The sequence below is a fragment of the Phacochoerus africanus genome, chromosome 1, assembly GCF_016906955.1.
Source record: "Phacochoerus africanus isolate WHEZ1 chromosome 1, ROS_Pafr_v1, whole genome shotgun sequence".
Lineage (NCBI taxonomy): Eukaryota > Metazoa > Chordata > Mammalia > Artiodactyla > Suidae > Phacochoerus > Phacochoerus africanus.
In genome coordinates this window covers 223,216,449-223,241,824 of record NC_062544.1, presented here as the reverse complement: position 1 = coordinate 223,241,824, position 25,376 = coordinate 223,216,449, and positions in this window count along the sequence as shown.

Sequence of the window (25,376 nt, the reverse complement as noted above, 5' to 3'; positions counted from 1 at the left end):
AGCAGTTTGCATTTGCTGTGTCAGTGATATAATGTCCTGCTACTCAAAGTGTGGATTGTGGACAGGTGGCCAAAGCCTGACAGGAACTCCATGTAAATGGCTTTAATTGGCTGATTTTGCCCTGTAATAATGCTTTGTCTGTCTCTCAAAAATTTAGCTGATGAAAGGTGATTCAGTGGTTTAAGCTGTCTTTAGTATAGTAGTCACAGATGTGTTTATTCTATTTTATATTCAATATGAAATGGTTGAGTGGAAGCATCTTAAGTTATCATCTCCAGGGCAAGGTGTAAAGATGTTACCTAGGAGGAGACATAGCACTAAAAAAAAAAAATAGATAAAAATAAATAAATAAATAAATAAATAAATAAATAAATAAATAAAATGAGAGATCCACTTTCACTTTAGACCTAAGCAGGTAGAGTCCACTGAAATGACTTGAAAAACCCACCTCCCTTCAGAAAAGTTCTGCATACAGAATGCAAATATCACTAAAACAGAAAGGAACACTTTAGATGCCACAGATAAAAGGATGGGGCAGAAGCTACGCATGACTCTTCTATATGAATGAACTTGCACAACCCATTACTAAAGAATGCATTTTGGAAAAGTGACTAAAAAAGGGCTTACATTTTGTGTGGAATCTTAAGGGAAGACACAGGACATCACAGGAAAGCAGTGGATTGCCTGAGAATCTGAACCTGGATGCTGCAGAAGAACACACAGGTGAGGATGTGGATCAAGTGAAAGGAAATTCTCATTCTCTGTCTGATTGTCACTGTTTATCTTTTTCTGAGAGAGAAAACTGGACAGGCTCACAGTCCAAGCCTTTTCTTTCTCGGATGCTGTATATACAATTTTAGAATAAACAGTGTTTAAAGCCATTTACAGCAACATGGATGGAGCTAGAGACTCATACTAAGTGAAGTAAGTCAGAAAGAGAAAGACAAATACCATATGATATCACATATATGGAATCTAATATAGGGTACAAATGAACCTTTCCACAGAAAAGAAACTCATGGACATGGAGAACAGACTTGTGGTGGCCAAGAGGGAGGGAGAGGGAGTGGGAGGGACTAGGTATCTGGGGTTAATAGATGCAGACTATTGCCCGTGGAATGAATAAGCAATGAGATCCTGCTGTGTATCAATGGAAACTATATCTAGTCACTTATAATGGAGTATGATATTGTGACAAAAAGGAATGTGTATATGTGACTGGGTCGCCATGCTGTACTGTAGAAAATGGACAGAACACTGTAAACCAGCTATAATGGAAAAAAAATCATTTAAATGAACTACAAAAATTATTCTAATGGTCATTCTCAAAAAATAATTTGGACATTTTCATGTGCTCTCAAGACATACGGCTTAGTATTTTCAACATAAAACTAACTGGAATGATTAGTCCTTTTCTATTAGTATCAAAATTCTGGTGTTCACACTGGGCAAAATGAGGCAAGAAGCAATCACTCCAAACGCTGATACAAGAAGAGTTGCTTTTGTCTGGTGTGTTGTGTATTACAGTGCCTTAATTCAAACCCAATATGCTTCTGAGCACTCTGATCCATTAAAGTTTATCTGAGACAACTGGTCAAGAAGAGACAGAAGGGTATTAACAATGGGAATTAGGACACAAAGGGAATGAAATATCAAACAAAAACTTCTAAATTTCAGTCTTTCTAACCTTAGCTAGTCATGTAGTTTGGTCACCTAAAGTAGAGGTTGCCATAAAAATTAAAAACAATCTAATAACATAGACATAAAAGGTCTGAGAATAAGTAGAACATTATTTCATCTCATCTATTAGTAGGGTGATTTTACAATAGAAGAGTAATTTTTTATATTTTTTTGGTGGGCTGCACCTATGGCATACGGAAGTTCCCAGGCAGAGGTTGAATCAGACTGCAGCTGCTGGCCTAGACCACAGACTGGATTTGAGCCACATCTGTGACCTACACCAGAGCTCATGGCAACATCAGATCCTTAACTCACTGAGCAAGGCCAGGGATCAAACACGCATCTTCTTGGATTCCACTTGAGTTCATTAACACTGAGCCACAATGAGAACTCTGAAAAGTGATGAATTTTTGTAGGAAATATAGAAGGTTTCAAACCTTTGAGGGACTATGGCTGTGTATGTATATATTTTTAAATTTTTTTTCCAGAAGACAGACTTTGGCCCTTTCTGAGACTTTAGGAGCATCTCTTCACAGGATTGCTTTTTCTTAGAAGTCCCTTTTGACTCTTTAGAGTTGGTGGGCACAGGAGAGTCCCAGAAAAGAAACTAGGAGTTGGCTGGTTACCCATAAAATATTTCTTTTCTATTTAGGTTATGAAGTGAAGTTTATGAGGGTAAAAAGAGTCAGGAATTCAAGGCTCTTACCTATAAGTCTCTTATCTAGAAATAAAACAAAGCAAACAATGGAAACTTCCCTCAGATGATATTTGTCAAAAATCTGAATACAGCTTAATAGGCACAGAAGGTTGAAAAGTCCCTAAGAGAGCTGCTCAAATCTAGTTTCTCTCTAATGGGTCTATATAAAGTGTCACCAAGCATCAGTATGTACCAAGTGGCTTCTCCTTCTGGTCCCTTATCATGATTTTAGAATGTGAACAGGACTCCCCCTTGTGATCCTAAGCATCATCCATTTTTAATATGCCCTGGGTAACATCTATATCTCTTGTTTCAACTGGGTTTGGAAGAAGCCAGTGACAAAAACATTGGGCATGGTGTCAATCAGTAAAACTAGGCTTTAAAATATAAATTCTCAAATTTTAGAGAAATATTTTATCACTTTATTAGCTGAAATTGATGAAATCATAAATAACTCATAATAAATGAAGAATTATTCCTCACTTTAGCCCCCAATATCACTACCTTGAGAGTGAAGCTTCTCCAAGTTTTTACCTGAGAATCTCTACATCTTTCCTAATATGGTCCTATCTTTCAGTCTCCTATGCTTTTACTCTCTCCTTCCAGTTCACTCAGGCTTTACTGCTTAACCTTTCCTTCAATCCAGTGCCACTTCTTTGCCCTCAGCTTCACCCATGCTTAGTCCCAGTGAGCATTCTATGGTTTTCCAAATAAATATTTTCTTAAGACAGCTTCTGCTAGGGAGTCCTAAGTTATCTGGATTGGGTCTAGCCTTGAGTGTGGCAACCAAATCAAATGTTTCTTCAAACAAGGAGTGAAAACAACTGAGCCTGTTTTGCATAGAAACAAGGACTGAAAATGCACTGAGAATGCAATACAGACACTATTCCTTGAGCTCACAGCCAACTTCAAATGAATGATAGAAATGTGTGTTGAGAGGGAGTTCCCGTCATGGCACAGTGGAAGAAATCCGACTAGAAACCATGAGATTGTGTGTTTGATCCCTGGCCTTGCTCAGGGGGTTAATGATCCAGCATTGGCGTGAGCTGTGGTGTAGGTTGAAGATGCAGCTCGGATCTGGCATTGCTGTGGCTGTGGTGTAGGCTGGCAGCTACAGCTCTGATTAGACCCCTAGCCTGGGAACCTCTGTATGCCACGGGTGTGGCCGTAAAAGGAAAAAAAAAAAAAAGGCGAAAAAAAGAAAGAAATGTGTGATGAGAAAAATAACATTCCCTTAATAAGTTATGGAAGAGTCACCCCCAGACACTTAATGGATAAGAAGAGAGATCGGAAAAGGGGGAATAAATCAGATAGAGGGCAAGCATGAGAGAACCTACCATGCTATCCAGAGAAAACCATGACTCAAAAAGAAACATGTACTCCAATGTTCATTGAAGCACTATATACAATAGCCAAGACATGGAAACAACCTAAATGTCCATCAACAGAAGAGCGGATAAAGAAAAGGGGGTATATACACAATGGAATATTACTCAGCCATTAAAAGGAAAGAAATAATGGCATTTGCAGCAACAAGATGGACATAAAATTATCAAACTAAGTGAAATCAGTCAGACGGCGAGACACCAACATCATACGCTATCATTTACATGTGGAATCTAAAAAAAGGACACAATGAACTTCTTCGCAGAGCAGATACTGACTCACAGACTTTGAAAAAAATATGGTTTCCAAATGAGACATGGTGCGGGTGGGGCGATATGCTGGGGGTTTGGGATGGAAATGCTATAAAATTGGGTTGTGATAATCATTGTACAACTATAAATGTAATAAAATTTGTTGAGTAATAAAAAAATAAAAAAATCTTCAAAGCACTCCAAGAAGCAGATGTTATTGCTAGCTGCATTTCATAGAGGGGAACCCTAAGATTTAAAGGGCTTAAGTAACTATTTTTGAGCACCCTGTAATTAGTGGAAATGGGACTTGAACCCAGGCTGTCTGACTCTGAAGCCAACACTTTTATCCACTAGGTTTTACCAGCAGTTGTGATCATGGTAAGGGAATCTGAGCAGAATCTGAGTCAGCTGAGGGGAGAGCAGTGCAATATAAGCAGCAGAAATAGCGTCAGAAGTGGGTAGCACTATTTCCTCTGGATTTCTGATCATTGTTGAGTATTTCCTTGAGCACAAGGCCAATCTCAGATGACTGACAGAAAAGCACAGTGAGAAAAATATTCCCTGAATAAGTTATGGAGGATCCATCTCCAGAAAGATAATGTAATAAAATTTTTATTACACCTCAGTGATTCAAAAAAAAGATTTATTGATTTTATTACTTTCTTAAAAGAGATAGTATATCTTGGTAGCCTTTAATTAGTTCATTAAAATGATTTTTGAATTGTGGCTTTCAATCACACTTTTCAATCACACAAAAGAAGAAAAACTGGAAATGGTTCAGATAGGAAAAAACAAACAAACAAACAAAAAAACCATGAGAGTAGACTGCTCACCCAGCATGGCCTTTCAGCTGACTATGTGTTTGGCATTATCTTTATAGACAATATTATATCTGTGAATACATCACTGCACTTCTAAAACTATCTTAAGTGGAAACTATCTCTTTCCCTTTCTTCCCCTTTCATTTACAAAGAAAATAATGTGGTGTGTTACTATAGGATGGAGAGAAAAGACTTGTTCTTATAGTAAATTGGCAAGGAGAATAAGTTACAGGCTGGAGGATAAATGATACCATCTTTTTTTTTTTTCCAAGTGCTGTTAAGGCTGATGCATTTTTTCCTTAATCTCTCAAATTTGCTCTGTGGCTTCACTGGCAAATTCTTGTTAACAAAACTACCTAAGTGGGGAATAGGATTATCAGGAAGAAGGATTGATAAGTCTTCTTTAATTATCGTCAGAATGAATAAGTACATACACAGTTCTGGAGTGGTTCTTTCTAAATCATTCTAACCATCATCAGTTAACTTAACCTTCTGGTTGAATGACATTCATTTAGTCATTCAACAGACATAAATTGTGCGGCTCATAAGCACAAGGTACTATAACACTTATAAGATGAATATGATATAGCTTTTGTGTTAGCAGAGAAAGGAGTCAGGTAGGAGGGAGAAAGAGAGGCAACACATAGACAATATAAGTGAAATGATAACCAGGAGAAGTGAGGAGAATTATAAGAAAGAACTATGAGTTTAAAACATGGTATGATGTGGTACAAAATATAATATTTTTGGAGAAAAAGTAAGTTTTCATGAGAGAGAATTTTTGAGTAGGACTTTAAATAGTGGATTGAATTTTGACATGCCTTTATGTGCAGATGTAGGAAACAGTGTGAGAAAGGCTTTAGCACTTTTGTGGAACAGTAGGGTATTTAGTCTGTCCTGAGAATCCAGGATGTAATGAAGTACACTGGCAAATGATAGGTGAGGTCTGATGGGGTGAGATTATAATACTGGACCTTGGACTGAAGAAAGATCCCTTCTCTAACATAGGTAACTAAAGCTAAGGCAGTTCACATTACAGTGTAAGCAGCAACGTCTCAATGCTTGGTTTCCTCTACTGTCTTGCCATAAAGACTTCATCAGTTTAAACGTACCCCTAAAATTATATTTTTTTCAGAAATATTTTCTAATGATGGCATAGTGATTAGAGAAAATATCTTGGGGATTGGTTTGTATTTATTTCTACCCTGATTATTTAACTAATTTCATCAGCTGCCTCAGTATATTTTATTATCACTAAAAGGATGAATGAGTCTATCATTCTAAAAAACACAGGAGCCTTCTGAAACCTGGCCCGGAACATCCAAATGTCTACCTCTGGTCACTCAAGATAAAAGATGGTTTTCTAGAGCCAAACACACAGCATCAAAACACATGGTAGATGGCTAAAGTCTGGTGCTTAAAATCATGGGTTATTTGGATCCAAAGAGATTTTAAAGATAGTCCAGTCTGGTGGCTTACATAAGGTACTCTTGTCTCTTCAAGAGGCTATAAAGGCAATCCAAAGGGTCAGGAATCTATTATTAATACTCTGAAAGGCTTGTAGAAATTAAACTCTTATCTTCATGCAGTTTACAGAATTACCAAAATGGCAACCATCTTACTGCATCACTAACTTTTTTGTGTGTGGTCTTTCCTGCTGTATTTCACCTTTTTTTAGCATATGCTCAATTAAAAAAAAATCCTTAATGAAAAATATTGGAAAGTGAATTACTGCAATTTGATAAAACAAATATTTCCAAAGAACTACATGGGGAGAAATAACAAAAGAAGTTATTATGTTGAATATACCAGAGTTACATTTATGCCAATTGGCAAATTATATAACTGGAGAAACTGAGACTGAAAGAGAGACACTTACCAAAGATCATATAGCTAATTAGTGACTAAGGTTGTGTCAGAACCCAGATCTTATAAATGTCAAATCAGTGTTTTTTCTGCAATAGTACCCTACTGGGTAAACTGTTCAGGAAGATCCCAGAGAGGAAGGCAGGAAAGACTGAGTTTAGAGACCACAGATTATAAGAGTTAAGATGATCTTGGTTAATTCCTCTGGATTTGTAGAGAATCCCATTCATCAAAAATGCATGGAGTTCCTGTCATGGTGCAGCAGAAACAAATCTGACTAGGAACCGTGAGGTTACGGGTTCAATCTCTGGCCTCACTCAGTGGGTTAAGGATCCAGCCTTGCTATGAGCTATGGTGTAGGTCACAGACATGGCTCAGATCTGACATTGCTGTGGCTGTGGTATATGCCGCGGCTGTAATTCCAATTAGACCCCTAGCTGGGAACCTCCACATGCCATGGGTGTGGCCCTAAAAAGCAAAAAAAAAAAAAAAAAGCATGATAATAAAAGATATGAAGTAATATATTTGATTTATTTTTTTCCCTGAAATAGTCTTTAAAGTGCCAACCTTCAAAGAGTTGGTTTGTAGACTTGTAATATCTTTGCTAATGTACTATTTACTGTTCCAACATAGCAGTGAAACTTACATGGGAAGCAATTTTACCTATTTTGTAAATACTGAGGCTGAGCCCCAAGAAAGCTGTGTTTTTCCAAAAACTGCATCAGTAGTGAAACTAGGACTGGGACATAGGACTCATGAACTTCATTCCCAATCTATCTTCCTATTCCTTAGGAGTTGATTTCACTAATTTGACTGCAAATTATTCTTAGAAGTGAAAGAGAGCAGTTGAAGGAAAAGAGAGGGGAGATTGAGAAGTTTAAAGTTTTGTAACAATTTCTAACAAATTTGATATCTTTCCCCCATCTATTTGAGTAATTGAGAATTACTTGTAAAATACTAACTTCCAGATGAGTTGTGGTCAACTCATTAGCAGCCAAAGGTGTTGGGAAACATAGCATGCCATATCAATTCCGATGAATATTAAGAGAGAAGGGCCATGTATATTCCAGTGAGTGCAGACTCCACTGGAACTGACAATAGAGGCCTGTGACCTTTGCTCTTATTGTTATTCTGATCTGAATGTCACTAAGGAGAGTCTAGTTCAGATCAATAGGCGGCTATGAATTCTAACTCGTGTAAATTCCAATAATGGTTTTAGATAGGGACCATATTACTTAGCTCTCCTGGAACAAAAATATGGATTTTCCCCTTCTTACTTTCTAGACAATTGAATGCCTTTCTTTAATCTTTCTGTATCATCTTACAGATCCATCTGTGCAACAGCTAGGAATGCCTGTTAGAGGAGGCGGAGGAGTAGTTGAGACCTGGATTATTACAGTGTCTATAGTATTCACTCCATCAATAATTATTTTTACTTTCAGATACAGTCACACTGATATGCACTTATAACTGTTTTAAAATTGACCAGACAGCTATGGAATTGGATGATACAAAGAATGATTAGATGTTACAAGGTAAGGTCATTTTGATATTTTCAAAATTAATATAAAGAAATCATTATGAAATAAAAACTATTTAATAATTCAAGTGTATTTTATAGGGATATAACTAGGCATAGAAAATAAAATTATGCCTCTAAATTACATATTTTCGAAAGAAGCACAAGGCATATTTTTGGTAGAAAGAAGGACTATTGACCTTTAAAACATGTTAAAAATGTAAGAATCTATGATTTGATGTTATCAACCACAAATATAAAGGTTTTCTAATTTTAAGCTCGTAAGGAAGATAAATAATGCCAACTTCCACAATATTTATTTAAAAATCCAGTCTTTAAAAGATTAATTAGCAAGTTATTATGCATTTAGTTTGCTCAAAACGTTTGCAAATGCACAACAAATACTAAAGAGGCATGTTTTTGTTATTTAAGACAATGTCTCAATAAATAAATTTTCACTAACACAGTGGATGTGGTGTCTGTTATTGTGGTGAATATTCAGGAATTTATGTGTACTTATGTGTGAACTGACCATGCTGTCCTTATAAGATATGTTAGTTAAAATGACATATTTTGAAAAATAAGTATCTACTAAGAAACAATGACCATATAAGTGAGAAAAAGGGATTCTATAACATAAGACCTCAGTATAAAGCTATTCTTCTTGTTACTGAGCCCATTTCATAGACTAAAGCAAAATTTGATTCTTATTTTTCATTTAAAACTTGCCAAACTACCCCCAAACAAGGTAAGGGCTAACATCAGAGTCAAGGTGTTACATACTTCAACTCTATTCTCCTATCTACCCCTGCTGCTTATTTCCAAGAAAAAGTTAAGCTTTCTTGATCTAATGTAATTTTTCTTAATGTGATTTCTCTTCTTGGCAAAAGCATCAAGAGACCCAAAGCAGTGCCATTAGTATACTTGAACTGGCAACGTAGTTTCAATTTTAATAATTAATATCTACTCAGCTAGATTATAAAACCCAACTAAAATCCAGGCTGTAAAATGGTTTCTTTACTGATATCTTAATAAACAACTTTAAATAAAATAGGCAGTGCTTCTTTGGACAAAAGTCAAGAAAATTTATAACTGAGAATGAACTTGTTTGCAACCAGTTCTAAAATATAACATGATAAATAACATGAATTGATACATGTACTAATGCTCCATCAATGTAAGGGCTTAAGCATTTGGATCTGAGAGTCAGATGACATGTGTCCAATCATATTTCCACTATTTATAATGTATATGGCCTTGGACAAATTATATCACTTCTCCAATCCACAATTTCCATACCTATAAAGTGGGAGTAATGTAAGTGAACTAAGAAAGAGAAAGACAAATACCATATGAAATCACTTATATGTGGGATCTAAAATATGTCACAAATGAACCTATCTACAAAACAGAAACAGACTCACAGACATGGAGAACAGACTTGTGGTTTCCCAGGGGAGGGGAGAGAGAGTGGAGTAGACTGGGAGTTTGGGGTTAGTATATGCAAACTATTACATTTAGAATGCATAAGCAATGAGGTTCTATTGTACAGCATAAGGAACTATATTCAATCTCTTGGGAGAGACCATTATGGAAGATAATATAAGAAAAAGAATGAATATATATGTATGATTGGGTCACTTTACTATACAGCAGGAATTGGCACAACATTGTAAATAAACTGCACTTCAATAAAAAACAAAAATAACAAAAATAAAGTGGAAGTAATGATAAGATCTAGCTCATAGAATCATTGAGAAAAGTATAAGTGATGAAATATACAAAGTACTTAGCATCGCTTAACATCAAGTAAGCACTCCTTAAATATTACTTTATCAGCAATATTCGTTAATTTATACAAGGTCACATATTCTAAACAGTGAGCAGCATAAAAATATTCAAAATAGCTAATAAGAAAGTTCTGAAGATGTTAAAATCCTTTAGATAAAAGTTGCAAGATTTTAAGTTGACATATGCAACGCCACTTGAGACCTACCAAACATAGAGAGACATATAGAATGTACAAAAAGTTAATAATCATAAAACCCACAAATGAGAACACCAGACTATGTAGGCTCTGTTCAGCTATTCTTGCAACGTCTGAATTATTTCCCTTGAAAGTACTCTATTCCTTGTGCCAGACAGTTACAGGGCTTCTCTTGAATATATAAACACCAAGGCCAAAATATCCAAGAAATGCTGGGCACAGTTCAGAATGTAAGAACTTTGCTTCCCCCAGATAATACAAATATGGTCCCCAAATGAAAGAGCTGACACTAAAAATCTGGAGCTCATCTCATAAAAAACCTAAGAACTCAGGCCCAGAAAGTCACTGCATGTACCTATAAATATTTTGCCTTAGGGTATAGTTCCCACTACTTGGAAACATGTTAAAATGTTCAACATGTATTCTTCTGAAGTATCCACACACCATTATACTTTGGGAGTTTAACTTGACCAAGAAAGAACAGTTCTAAGAAGAGGAATGTTGTGATGCCCGTAAATTTTAAAGAACAGATCTAAGCAACTGGGAGGTAAACGCAGAATAGCACCCTTTTGGGTTACAATTTTTGCATATACGGTGGTAGTTTGATTCAAACAGTAGTATTTCATATAGAGATCAATGTGGTAGAAACCATCAGCAATCATTCACGTAAACAAATCCCTTCTTCCCCCTAAACTGGTAGAGTGTGACCTTCCTGACTTGATGTTTTATGACAGATCTCAGGGATTATGTCATTTCACTTTGGGGGGTAGTGGGCATGAGAGGAGTTTCTGCAAAGCATATCTTTGTTCCTTTTAGAAATAACTCATGCTCTTGAACAAAATCAAATGTCTCCCATCCTTCTATAAAGTAAATACTGTCGTAAGACAAAAAGGCAGTATCTGGAGACTCTAAATGCCTCATACTTTGATTAAAAATGCTTTTGTCAATTACAGATTGATTTTGTAGCTCATTACGGTGATGGATGTCTGAGCTGGCGGAGGTGGTATTTTACCACTTGGCCTGAGGGTGTACTCAGTTAGGAGAAGATGGTAAAATTACCATCATTTTCTAGCACACATCTCTGTGCCCGCACAAACCCAATGGGTGCCACTGGGATAATTCCAAAGAATGGCATTATGTGGAATGCCCAAAAGAATAGGCTATTAGCCCCTCTAGGAAGAAAACATTTTAAACAAATATTTCACAACAACCTGTTGAGATTCTTGGACATGATAAGTAACACTGAACCACATCAACTGGGTTGTAAGGTAAGTTAAAGTGTTTAGCAGAGGCTACAGCAAGAAGTATGCAAATGTCTCTGTGTGAGCTAAGCATATTAAAACCATACATATTTCTATGTAAGGTATGTAGGCACACTCATCCATGTATATAAACACAAATGCATTTTTCTTCTCCCTTAAACATCGGAGATTGTTAGAAGCTGTGGGGAAATTAGAGGATATAGGTAAGAGCAGCAAAGGGAAGAAATCAATGTTCAGTAGTGACTGAAAAATGAAAAAAGGAAATTCATCTCACTTTGTAGTACATTCATATCATGTTCTGAAGTGACTTGTATTTCTGGAGTCACTGTGGTTTCTCAGTCACTCATCCCTTGGTTGCTCGGGAGCATCCTCTAATGATAACCCATGCACAACTACATCTCTGTAATAGCTACATGGCCAAAGCCGTACTATCCATCAGAGGCATAGCATGCAAATCTCTTACGTTGTGTACATATCACCAGCCACAAAATGATGGTAACTTAGCCTGCCCCTAAAATTTTAAGAAATTGATACTCAATATTAGGAAAGAAGGTATTCTATGAGGATGATATCAGCAAGACTTGGGATTAGGAAAAGAACAAAACTCATTTCAAATTGAAGATTAGAGGCCTGGCTACACTATGACTACAGTGATATTGGCCATACATCCACACAATTGCTTTTTATAATAGTCTACCATGAACACAAACCTATTTATGGCCTACTTTCATGGTCATATATCTCTTTTCTGCTAGTTGTTTAGAATTCCAATACTGTGAAATAGAACAGTGGTAACAAAAAATAATATTTCATATAATGAAATGTCAAGAAATTTAAGGTAACAAAACATAGGTTTGAGGCATAAAAATCTGATCTATGCTTATAACCCAAGTGGAAATGGACAGTGGAACATCATTAGAACATCTGGATCATTTTAGACACTGATTATGTTTGGTGTCAAGGACTGGGCTGAAATCTCATTTTTCTTATCTATTTTATTACAGTGGCGGTAAAGAAATAGAAGGGAAAAGTACCCATAAAATCTGGAAAAGATATGAGCTAGATACTAGCGCTTTTTCAAAAAAGCAGACAATATATTATCAAAAACAAACGTTGGGACCTGCAGAGTATAAAAAAGCACATTTAGATATTTATAATTAACTAGAATTCTAATCATTGCAATAATATGCTTTTAGATGGCTTATTTTTTTTTTTTTTTTTGCCAAAGGGGCAAAACTGGAGTAGAAATGATGTTATACAAGTAGTCCTTGCCATAAACAATCTCAGGACAAGTCCTGCTGATGGGCTAAAATTTGAAAGAAAAAAATAACACTGTCAGCAATCGAAAATGCTTAGAACAGCAGTGATGGCACCATCTTAATGGTCCCAGGCCTCTGGCTCAGGCCGTGCGTAGTGTACAGCCTGCAGGTCACGATGATTTTAAGTATTATTTGTAGGCAAGAAGCAAATATCACCTAGTGGAAACCAAATGCATACCTCTTCCAGTATTATAATATGGAAGAGAAAAGCTCTTGGTTACTCAATTCATAGGTCAGTAAAGCCAATGGTTTATCCACCCTTTCTGCAGAGCAGGAAAAACACAAGGGCATAGACACTAATGATACTGCGTAGTTTTTGCTTCTCCATATGCTGTGGCACTGCAAGCCCATGTGATGATCTCATTGCCCACTCTCTCTTCTGATTGATAATACTCCTGTGGCAACTCTACCATACTATTACACTCCTCTCTCCTGGGACTCAGCTTCTAAACAATTGAAAGCATGTGATCTTAAATGCATCAGGAGTTCTTTTTTCTGGCAGCACCTGTGGCATGTGGAAGTTCCCAAGCAAGGGATCAAACCTGCGCCACAGCAGTGACCTGAACTGCTGCAATGACGCCAGATCATTAACGTGCTGCTGTGTCACAGTAGAACTCTGCATCAGGAGCTTGGAAGGAACACAGAATTTCCCCTCCTCACTCAGGCCTTAGACTTGGTTATAAGTAGGTTAAAAGCAACATATATCCCACCCTTTGTTGCAAGAAAACCGTGAGAACATACCAAATGGACAAATGTGACGTGGCTTTTTTTTTTTCTTTTTTCTTTTCTCACATGGTTCTAATATCAAAAAATAATCCAAGACACCACTTCAAATTCATGTTCCAGTATCCAAGAAACCTTCTGCTGCTTGCCTCTTTAATAGCATTTATCATGCAAGCCACATTTATTTTCCGTTTACTGGTCTCTCTTCACTTTACTCTCTATGAGCTCTGTAAAAAAAGTCTATCTTTAGTCCCAGAGCTATAATACCTAATATATTACCTGAGTCACAGGAAATACTCAATAAATGCTAAATGCATGAATTAATATTTCTTTGAATGACAGTCTCTTACTTTCTTACCACCTAAGTATCCCAATAATCAATTAACCCAGGGATTGAAATCTTTTATTTAAAGCATATATATATATATATATATATACACACACATATATATAGAGAGATATATATATATAATATATATTAATTTTAAATTTTCAAGACACCTTAAGAGGTCTAATAGAAAGAACAATTATGGTTAATAGAAGCTTAAAGCATATGAAAGGATATTGATGTTGCTGAGAATGGTGATAATGAGAATATGAAAATAGTAGGTGTAATTATGTAAAGTGGCACATGGAAGCATAGGTGTAATTTGATGGAAATCAGGTTTATAGTAGAAAATGACAATTCTGAAACTCCTGCCATTCTTATATTACAAATGAATCTAAGACAATTGCCCCAGTACCAGATTTATGCCTCACTAAACTGAGCCTGTCACAAAACCTCCTCAGCAATAGTCCCCTTAGTTGCGATAATAGCTGTACAAGTAATGAAAAGACTCAGGCTATAGTAGAATATACCTGTGTAATTACTATAAACCAGAAGCTCAAACAAACCATTTTCTTCCCCCTATATGTGCCCTAAAGCCTGATGCAGAAGACAAATTGACAGCCTTTACAAGTTAATGGCAATTCTCTATCCAATAAAATGCCTACCCGTCTGTATCACTGAGTATTTGTTAGAGTAATTTCAAACTTTAAGGCAATCTGACCTCACTTGACAGAAGGCTTTGTTAAATGACCCTGATGCAGTGTATACCCTATCCAACTCGCTATATTAATAAACTGGTGATATGATACCTAATTCCATGGAAAGTAATTATGGATGCCATGAAATGATGTTGAAAAAATGTGACAGGATGATCAGAAAATCAACTATACTAAATTCACAAACTTAGATGAGCATATGATGAAGTTTGACTTGCCTCCACTTTGACATTTGAAGCTAATTCTAAAATAATATCAATTCAGAAGGAAAACAGAAGACTAACACTAGCTGAACATAGTCAAATACCTACAACTCTGCTGGGGCTCACTAAAGGTTTATGCAGACAGTAGACTGTAGCACCTAGGAGTGGAATCTGGAATCAAAATTCTTGCTCTCTTCACTTAGACGTAATAAGGTATTGTGAAAAACTACCATTCTACCTCAGTGTTGCCATCCATAAAACAGAGAAAAATAGCACTTTCTCACAAGTTTATACTGTGCTTCAAGACATGTTGGCCTTGTCAGCGATGGGCCGATGATAGCATGGGGGGACACTCTCCTTTGGGTGCAGGCGATAAGAAAATCAAATAACCTTTACAAGTGTAAATACTTTTAGGACAATAATAAAATCAATGAAAAGTCAGTCTACTCTTGATTATAACCATGTGCTTGGTAATTCTAAACAAAGCCAGATAAAATACTAGCATCCTCAGGGCAGAAACTTCCAACCCCTCTCTTAGGACAACAGCAAATCCTTATGGTACAAATGTGCTAAGAATAAAAATATATCAGATAAAGGAAATACATAACCTTTCTAATTTACCATATTAACATATTTTGGAATAAAACCACAGACATTTGTAGAAAGATAAGATAGGCTCTTTAGGCTCACTACCGCTCTCATTTAAAGACACACGATCCCTTCTATATCAATTATTTCCTAGCTATCACTAAACTGCTGTGCCCCAATCTTTGGCATTAGTTTCTATAACTGCCAACTTTAGTTGCAAACATTTGCTTCTTGATTTACTGAGATATAAAGTGGACGAATATAGTAACGTCACATTTGTAAATTATTTTCAATCGCTGATACAAAATGTATTATATAGAGTATATTTAAAGTTATGAATAAAAAAAGCAAAATAATGATTACAGTTTCTTAATGAAAATTTTGACAGAAATAAGGACATCTCCATTTATTCCATGTAGCAGTCTCCTCTCCCATCATGGCCCTGTTAATTATTCTCAAGATCACTGACTTCTTACTTGCTATTTTTTTAATTTGATGAGATCATTAAATTTATCAGCTATTCAAATACATTTGAAGTTTATTAAGATTCCATGCTTCCTTCAAACTGGAAATAGAGGAGGAAAGGAACTCACTTTTAAAGAAATTAAAGTAATAAAGCAAAATGGGTACCACTTTATTCAAGTACCCATTAACCAGAGCATAAGAGATAGAGTCAAAATGGAAAGAGCAGAAAAATAAACATGTGAAATACATGCTGTTCTTCACACACAAGCAGAGACATTAGTCCAGTGATCAGTCCACTCAGGATACATGCCAAAAACATTCCAAAGGGGAATACATTAAAGGTCTATTTTCTATTATTAAAGATGGGGTCTTATTGAAATCTCAATTTGTGTGAAGGAGTCTTTTAAATGACTGAGAAAATGCTTTCATTTATTGCTGATAAACCGTAATTCATTTTCCCCATTAAGCAACTGCAAGTCTTTGGGTAGAGGATGACACAAAATGCTTTATACAAAATGATGTGATTCATGACATTTTTATTCCTTGTAAATTGGGTCGATACAAATTTTCTTAAACTGTGGATATTATTCTTGGTGTCTTGAAGAACTGCTAGTTGCTTCCTAAATCTTCAAAATTTGCTTCATTTAAATATGTTGGCCAATTGCTGGAGTTAATGATGATGAATGGAATGAGAATTAAATTTTTAATAAGCTGGATTGGCTCTAGCCTAGGCAGAGCTCAGCTATGAACAGGCTGGGATCTGAGTTTGCCTGAAAAGATTTGTGCACTAAACATATTCTCCTAATAGGTACTAAGGTACATACAACGTTTTATAAAGTTATTTCTTGAAACCATTGGTTTAGTAAAATCACATTAAAATATCCATCAGGGGAGTTCCCATCATGGCTTAGTGGTTAACGAATCCGACTAGGAACCATGAGGTTTCGCGTTTGATCTCTGGCATTGCTCAGTGGGTTAAGGATCCGGCGTTGCCATGAGCTGTGTGTGGGTCACAGACATGGCTCGGATCCCACGTTGCTGTGGCTGTGGCATAGGCCAACAGCTACGGCTCCGATTACACCCCTAGCCTGGGAACCTCCGTATGCCACGGAAAGCAGCCCTGGAAAAAAGGCAAAAAGACAAAAATAAATAAAATAAAATAAAATAAAATAAAATATCCATCGGGGAAATGTAAGGAGGTAGCACCTTAACAGTGATGGTGTTTCTTTAACTTCTCCTACCACATAGTGGTTTTGTAAATCAGGGATATTGAAAGCATGGGGTACTGGTTCAGTCCTAAGTAGGAGTCCCACAGGGACAATTTAGAACCGGAAATGAAGGTTGTGTAATGACAGAAGAATCAGACCTAAAAGAGGTTGAATCTACTTCAAAACCCTTCCCAAGGCTGGCCTAGATAATAAAGTAACAGGAAATGAAATAGTTTCACAAATAGTTGTTTTATCCTCTCATGGCCTTTTCACATTTGTTTTTCTTTCAGGTAACACAGTTGACTTAAACAAGATGAAGATCCACTAGCATAAAAGAAACACATATTTTGTCAGAACCTTGGACAGGGACTGATTATAGACCTTTTAAAATGCAAGCTAATTGATGACTAAAAGTTTAAGACATTAAGATTGACCTTCGCTTTTGTAATTAATGCAATCGAGCTTTTAGATCATGCGGCTTATGTATGTTTACTTGTCACTATTAGGATAACGGCTAAAATTTAATAACAAATATAATAGCAAAATAATCTCAACATTGACATATTTAAAAGTTGTAGGTCCTTTTTTTCCCCAATAACACATTTTCATGTATTTACAAGATTTTAGGATTGTATTTGGAAATGTGATTCTGACATAGGTTTCATTGCTTCCAAATGACTGCCATTTAATTAAAGCAATAATTTTGTGAGATGTTTATTTGTTGAGATTATGACTTCATGAAAAACAAAGAAGCAAAACCAAGGAGATTAGGGGCATGAAATGGACTATTACATTTAGAATCCTATTTATAATAGAATGGACTATTACATTTAGAAAGAAATGAGGCCCTACTGTGTATCAGAGGGAACTATATACAATCTCTTGGGATAGAACATGATGGAAGAGGTATGAGAAAAAGACTGTGTGTGTGTAGACATATATATACACATACATGAATGAGTCACTATGCTATACAGCAGAAATTGACAAAACACTGCAAATTAACTATACTTTAATAAAAATAAAATTAAATTAAAAAAGGAAAAAAAAAACAGCCAACAAAATGAACACATTACCATGGATTTGAAATCTTGTAGTGATTATGGCTATGGGTATTTTGCATGTAGTGATTATAGATCGATTGAGTAATTTTAGGTTATTCACTGATTTCATACCTGATCCCATTTGAGCACAGGATGAAATATGTAGAGCTTTGGTTAAAGACTCTGTGGCTAGAAAGTGGAACAATTCTGAACAGAAGAAAAACAGCTTCTCTGAGCTATCTGGCCAGAGTATCACCCTCCTTAAATGAGCATTACTAAGAATGGAGAATCTGTAGGAAATCACTTGCTTAATACGCTGTGTCTTGGTGGAGATTTAAAATAACCATGGAGGTCAGCAACCAGGATCAACGGGCAAATCTACTCTTCGTGTGCATTCATTCCTAGCAACCTTAGCTAGGCCTTTCTGTAGTGAAGTTCTTAGAGATACCATACACAGGGACACAGGTATGTGTGAGAAATCTGCAGTGTGGCTACTATTTTCTCTGTTGCCCTTGCTCTAGTTCTAAATAAAGACTTTGGTCTTTGAACTGCCCAACCCAGCCTTTTCCCCTAAGTAAAGAGCACTCAATAAATGTGGTCATGTAAAAGAATAATTTATGATGCTTGGGATTAAAAACAAATACCAAACCAAGATTGGAATTAGGTCAAAGCCAAGTTTGATATATAACAGGTTACAGACATAAGAAATATGATTGTAAATCATAACTCTATGTATATATAACTATTTATATATAAATAATAACTATATAATTATATTTGCTTAAGGTATTTTTCTTTTCAAATCAATGAACTGTCTAAATTCTTCAAAAATAATGAAGAAATATTCATTACATCTGATAATTATAGCTTTTTTGGTGAATATAGTTTATTAGAAAAGATGCACATTTGAGGGGATATAACCTTATTTCAGATGAGAGATCAAAATAATCAAGGTCTGATAGCTAGAGACAGTGGAATATATTTCTTTTTTGCTTCATGACATCTATTAGATGTATAAACTATTTCCTCCACTAAGTCCCCAGACAAACGAAAAAGGGGTTTTTAAAAATGATATTCTGGGTGTTCCCATCATGGCTCAGTGGAAACAAATCCGACTGGGAACCATGAGGTTGTGGGTTCGATTCCTGGCCTCACTCAGTGGGTTAAGGATCTGGCATTGCTGTGAGCTGTGGTGTAGGTCACAGACACGGCTTGGATTCCCCTGTTGCTGTGGCTCTGGTGTAGGCTAGTAGCTGTAGCTCTGATTAGACTCCTAGCTTGGGAACTTCCATATGCCATGGGTGCAGCCCTAAAAAGACAAAAGACAAAAAAAGAAAAATAAAAAATAAAAATGATATTCTATTCCTTATTTTTCTGATTCCTAATGGTATCTGAATAAAGTTCTAAGAGAGCTGATTTGGGGTGCAAAATCAGAAATATTCATATTTACACTAAAATCATACCCTAAGTATTTCTATTAAATCATGATGTCATACACAAACATGCAAAGATAAAAATTGTACAGTTTCATTCATTTTCAAAAACTTGACATACTTAGGTAAACAGTAGCAGATCTAGACACAGAATGCTACCATCACTCAGAAGCCCCCTTCATATTTCATTCCAGTCATTATGCCTTGTTTCTGCTCCTACCAGCATAGATTTTATCTTTTTCATAGCAAACTAATGGAATCTGTTTTTTTCTGCTCAAAATATGTTGCAAGATTTATTCATACTACAGCACATAGTTATAGATTGTTCTCACTGTTGCATAGTATTCTATTATGTGACTATAACCCAATTTATAAAAATTATATTTTAAATTTATATATTTGGCATTAGAGCACTAGAATTTTTGAAGGGAGTATATAACTGAATATAATACAAATAAATGAATGTTTTAAAAATTTTAAACACAAGAGGGGTAGGGAAAAGAGCAAATGCACAACTCCTTCCAATAAAACCACATTTAAAAAATGATTCAATACTCAACACCAAATAAGAGCTTTAATTAAAAACTGTAAACACTCTGAAATGAGCTTTAAGTGTGATAAGCCATATCAAGTTTTCTTTGCTTAATAAATGAGCAATGACATGGATGTTAGTGGAATTGATAAATATTAATTGATAATTAAGTTGTTGATAACAATGAAAAAATATTCAGAAGCTAGAATTCAACCTCAGGAGGGAAAGCCCATCCAAATCAATTAATGTCTAAATTAGATATGTCCTTAAAAATGGAAAGTAGCTTTGGTCTACAAGAGCCCATAATAATTCAAATTAATGACTACAAAATACTAATATATTTATACAAAGTATTAAAGTATAGCAGAGATCCTGCTTTAATTTGGTTTATTTTATATTATAAACTTCTCATTTATAATCGAGTCATATTTCCATATTAAGAATATGCTAATAAAATCCTTAAAAACCATTATCTTGAAAAACTTATAAAAGGTCTCCTGATAATCTCATTTACAGTATTAATTTTATAAAACTTTTATGCATGTATGTATGTATGTATTTTAATGCTCTGGTCACAAATTCCAAAATAGAGCTCTGAGTGAATGAAATGTGAAAAACACTTTACCAAAACTTTCATACTTGCTTTAAATCTTTATGATGTTCAGAGGGCCATTTTACCAAAGGAAAAACCTCTTGACCTTACCCCCACCATCTCCACACACCCACACAGAAGCACTATTTGAAGTGTGTGGGCTCAACTGAGAGTCCTGTGGCTATTTCTGCAGAATCTCCACCCTTTCCCCATTCTTCTTCTTGCTGTACCTTGTATATATATCCTGCTGCCTTAATTGCCTTTTATATTTCCTGCATTTATTCTACAGCATATCTCCATAAAATCACCCTTCCCTTATTATATTTTCACAGAGAAGATGAAAAATGAGTCTCTGCCAGTAATCACCCACCTCACAACTATTAGAACAGAATCAAGAGTCTAAAGCATTTCCAAGGGCTGAGTGTCTTTATTATCACAAACATAAAACTGGAACTATAAATTCAGCAAATGCAGAGAGTTTATATTGATTCTATTTTGTATGAGGTTTCACAGCAATGGCATTGCCTCTCAACAGACAACAAAATGTCCAATAGCTTGTAGCTAATGAAGAACTTGATCATATGGGGTACCTTTGTCAGTGGCATTAGTAAGGCTTCTGTACCCATTAGGCACAGTGGTGAAGGGAGAGAATAAATAGTTGTATACCTAGGGTTACTAGAATTCAAAGAGATAGTACAAAAAATGAGTTTTATCATTTGGACAGCTAATGACTTGAGGAGATTTCCAGGAGTAGCTACTTGCTATGGGTAAAAAATTCAATTTCAGTTACTGGAAATTTACCATACATAAAATACCATGGGCATTGCAAAATTAAAAAAGTTAACCTTGTCCACAGGTTGTTACAGTGTGATGACATTTATACTTTGGTGTAAACTGTAATTCACACCAAAAATATGATTGAAAAATGGATAATAGTAGGGAAAACCATTTCTAAATCTAAAGCATGGCACCTCTGAACTTGAATCTTGAGATGCAGTGATTTCTGATGAAACTAATTTATATATTTTAACTATGGCATTTACTGGAAGTGCTCATTGAGAAGAGTGGAAAAGGAAGCTCAAATGTCTTTTGTAGATGTGTGTCCAGAACACAATTATACTGGCAGTAACAATCAGATAATGAAGGAAGAGGAAAATGAAAAAAAAAAAAAAAGATTTTCGTCTCAAAAGGCACTTCATTATCACAGGAGGCTTTAGTAATGTCCTGGCCATAAAATGGTCCAGAGTAGAAGCAAAGAGGAATTGTTGTTCCTTGTTTAGTTTTCTAAAACTCAGTTTCTGTGAAAAGGTAAGTCGTTGGTTTGGAGGTAAGAAAAAAAGATGTCATCTCACCAAGCCCACGTTTAAAATATTTCTAGAAGAACAATGACCTTAGAATGCCTTCAGCTCAGCTTGAAGCTGCCACTAATGGCATGGCAAACAGAAACCGAAAAAAGCTTCTGTCACTGAACCTGGGACTTTGGTAACCTCATGCTTCTAATTAGAGGAACAAGCTGAGCCACAATCAAGCCAGGTAAGCTTGAGTTAGGTGGGAGAAAGGATGAGGGGCAGGGAAAGAAGAGAGCAATCAAGGCAGCGGGTGCGTGGCCCTAAAGGAGTGCTCTGGTGGCTGGAGAGACCCTAGAGATGAATTTAAGGTGGCTTCCCAGCTCTATTTCAAGCTCACACATAATAAGAGGCATTAAATTTCTGGAAATCATGCTCAGTTTCTACCTGTATTCCTGATCCCATTCCCCATTCCCTCTGTGACCATCTTCTATTAATAATTCTCTCCCTCTTGCATCTTCAGTCTTTCAGATCACAATTCTGCCTGCAGGTTGCACTGATCTCAAAAGGTGTAATGCAAATTATTTCCTTAATTCCCAGTGGACTGAATTCTTTACTGAGCAGAAGTCTAAGGCAATTGGACAAGTTAGGAGGTCTTGAGTGCCTTGGCTGGTTATGGGTGTTGAGGGATGGAGAGGAGTGAGGCATGGTGGTTGGATATAATAGATAGACTGTACAAAACAGAACCAAGGTGATGGTTCTTGGGACAAAATGAACAATGAATCACATGCAGATAGTCACACCAAGGCAGAAGTACATAACAAGAGGACAATAAAATGGGATAAAATATTCTGGAACTTAGGATAGAGCTTAGAGAGCCCTAAAACTTCTGGGAATTATCCATGGGCACATTTTTTTTTTTAATGAAGGAGTTGAGAGTCCAGCTCATTCAGTGTGTATTTGAATTGCCATCTCATTTCTTCCATCCCCTTTACTACCAAGCTAAAAAAAAATTACAGACAGCTCTCTTCATTTCCAGTCACACACTTGTAAACCTTCAACTACTGTCTTTTCACTTCATTGGGATTGCATTTTTCAAAGATCCTGGAAATTCCACAGTAACAAAATTCAATGATTTGCTTTTAGCTTTCATGCTCCTTAACTTTTTGGCAACATTTAATTATAATTGCATTACCCCTTTCTTCACATGCCCACTTAATCTCATGAAAACCTACACTACCTTGGTCCATGTATCTCTCTATTCACTCATTTTTGACCTTCACAAAAGAAGGAACAAATGACAGTGGGGGAAAAAAAAAGCAGAGCAAACACCTATGATCTTGCATTAGGACCTAGAATGATTAGTTCATAATCTTACATGTTGAATTGGATCACTCTGATTGCTCTGTTGAGGAAAACTGCAAGGAGTCAAGAGTTAAAGCTGAAAACTCCATTAGGAAGCCTTTTCAGTACCAGAGACAGTGTTCATACCTGCTCAGATAAAGACGGGGGCAGTAAAAGCAGAGAGAGGTGGTCAAATTCTGGATATACTTTGAAGTCACAGTAATAAGATATGGTGGTATCTCTCACCAGTGAGGAGGAAAAGGAAGGAATCCTGAAATTTGGGTGTTATATAGCTGGAAGAATGGATCTGTCACCAATTAAAATGGAAAGCCTGGGAATTCCCATCATGGCACAGTGGAAATGAATCTGACTAGGAACCATGAGGTTGCGGGTTTGATCCCTGGCCTCGCTCAGTGGGTTAAGGATCCGGTGTTGCCATGATCTGTGGTGTAGGTCGCCGACGCGGCTTATATCTGGCATTGCTGTGGCTGTGGGGTAGGCCAGCAGCTGCAGCTCTGATTAGGCTCCTAGCCTGGGAATCTTCATATGCCACAGGTGTGGCCCTAAAAATAAAAAAAAAATTTTAAAAAAGGAAAGCCTATGGAAGGAGATGATCTGAGGAGAAAATCTATAATTCAGATTCTGATAGTGTAAGTTTGAGGTGTTTATCATATATTCCAGTAGGATATTAAGTACCTAGTGAAATATATAAACCTGGACTTCAAAAAGAATCCATATTGGGGATTGAAATTTGGGATTATTGGCATTCAGATGGACACATGTGATAGACAGCAGATGTTCATAGCAAGATCTTGGAAAAGGTATTTCATATGATATCAATAAATATTTATTAAGAACCTCTCATATGCCAATCTCTGTTAGACACCTTCAAATATTTTCTGTCACAGAATACTCACAGAAACCCTGTGATGAGGTTTTACATATGAAAAGAAATGAGGAAACTGAGTCTTGAAGAGATGAATTAATTTTCCTAAAGAACCTAGCTGGTAGGTTGTAAAACAAAGATTCAAACCAGTGTTTGTTCCACCACCTCCTTCTTATCACACTGGGGACATCTATATGTGCTAATCCTCAGAGGGCTCATAAATCCTGGGTATTTGCTACTCAGATCTTTGAATCATGGGATAAGGACTAAATACTCCACGTGACCTCAGGAGAGTTCTGCTTTCAGTGGGCCTGAGTTGCCCATCCCTTTCCATTTTTTTTTCTTTTTCTTTTTTTGTCTTTTTGCCATTTCTTAGGCCACTCCTGCGGCATATGGAGGTTCCCAGGCTAGGGGTCAAATTGGAGCTGTAGCCACCGGCCTATGCCAGAGCCACAGCAACACGGGATCCGAGCCGTGTCTGCGACCTACATCACAGATCATGGCAACACCGGATCGTTAAACCCACTGAGCAAGGGCAGGGATTGAACCTGCAACCTCATAGTTCCTAGTCGGATCTGTCAACCACTGCACCACTGCAGGGACTCCCCCTCTCCATTTGATGAGAATATCCTGGCTGTTCCCAAGATGCTATGAGGTACAGCAGGGAACATTAATCTCCCTCAACTGCACCCACTCAGGCTCACTTCAGAACTACAAGCCACTCATTGCCTCTAAAGCTTTGGTGCCTAAACATTTCTGAAAATGGCTCCTTGTCACCCTCTTCTCTTGAGCTTTGGAGAGTTTTTTTCTCTTTTATTTTCCTCTTTTTTTAAAGTGTCTTTCAAGTGAGTAGGAAGCACTACCATTAAAGGAAGCAGATAAAACCTAAAAATGAGAGAGACAAAGGTGGGTATGGGGGTAGAAAGGAAAGTCAGCTTGACCTTAGAATTACCATAAAGGAAGGCAATGCCAAGTAGCTCCTTGGGAAAAGAGATCTACCATTTGGTTTCTTTTGATGCCTTCATTTTCTGCTTCACTAGAATGTTTAAGATCATGGAGACAGAATACGAATTGTAGATTCTCTAATTTGGTCTACCAGTTTAGTATCTCTGACCTGCAGGCACACCTACCTTTTCCTCTGAACTCTTGGAACTTAGCTTCAAAGTTCCAATGCAGCCTTCAGTCTACCTCCTATCTCTTACCCTCATTTCTAATTCTCCTTTTTATAAACCCCTGAGCCT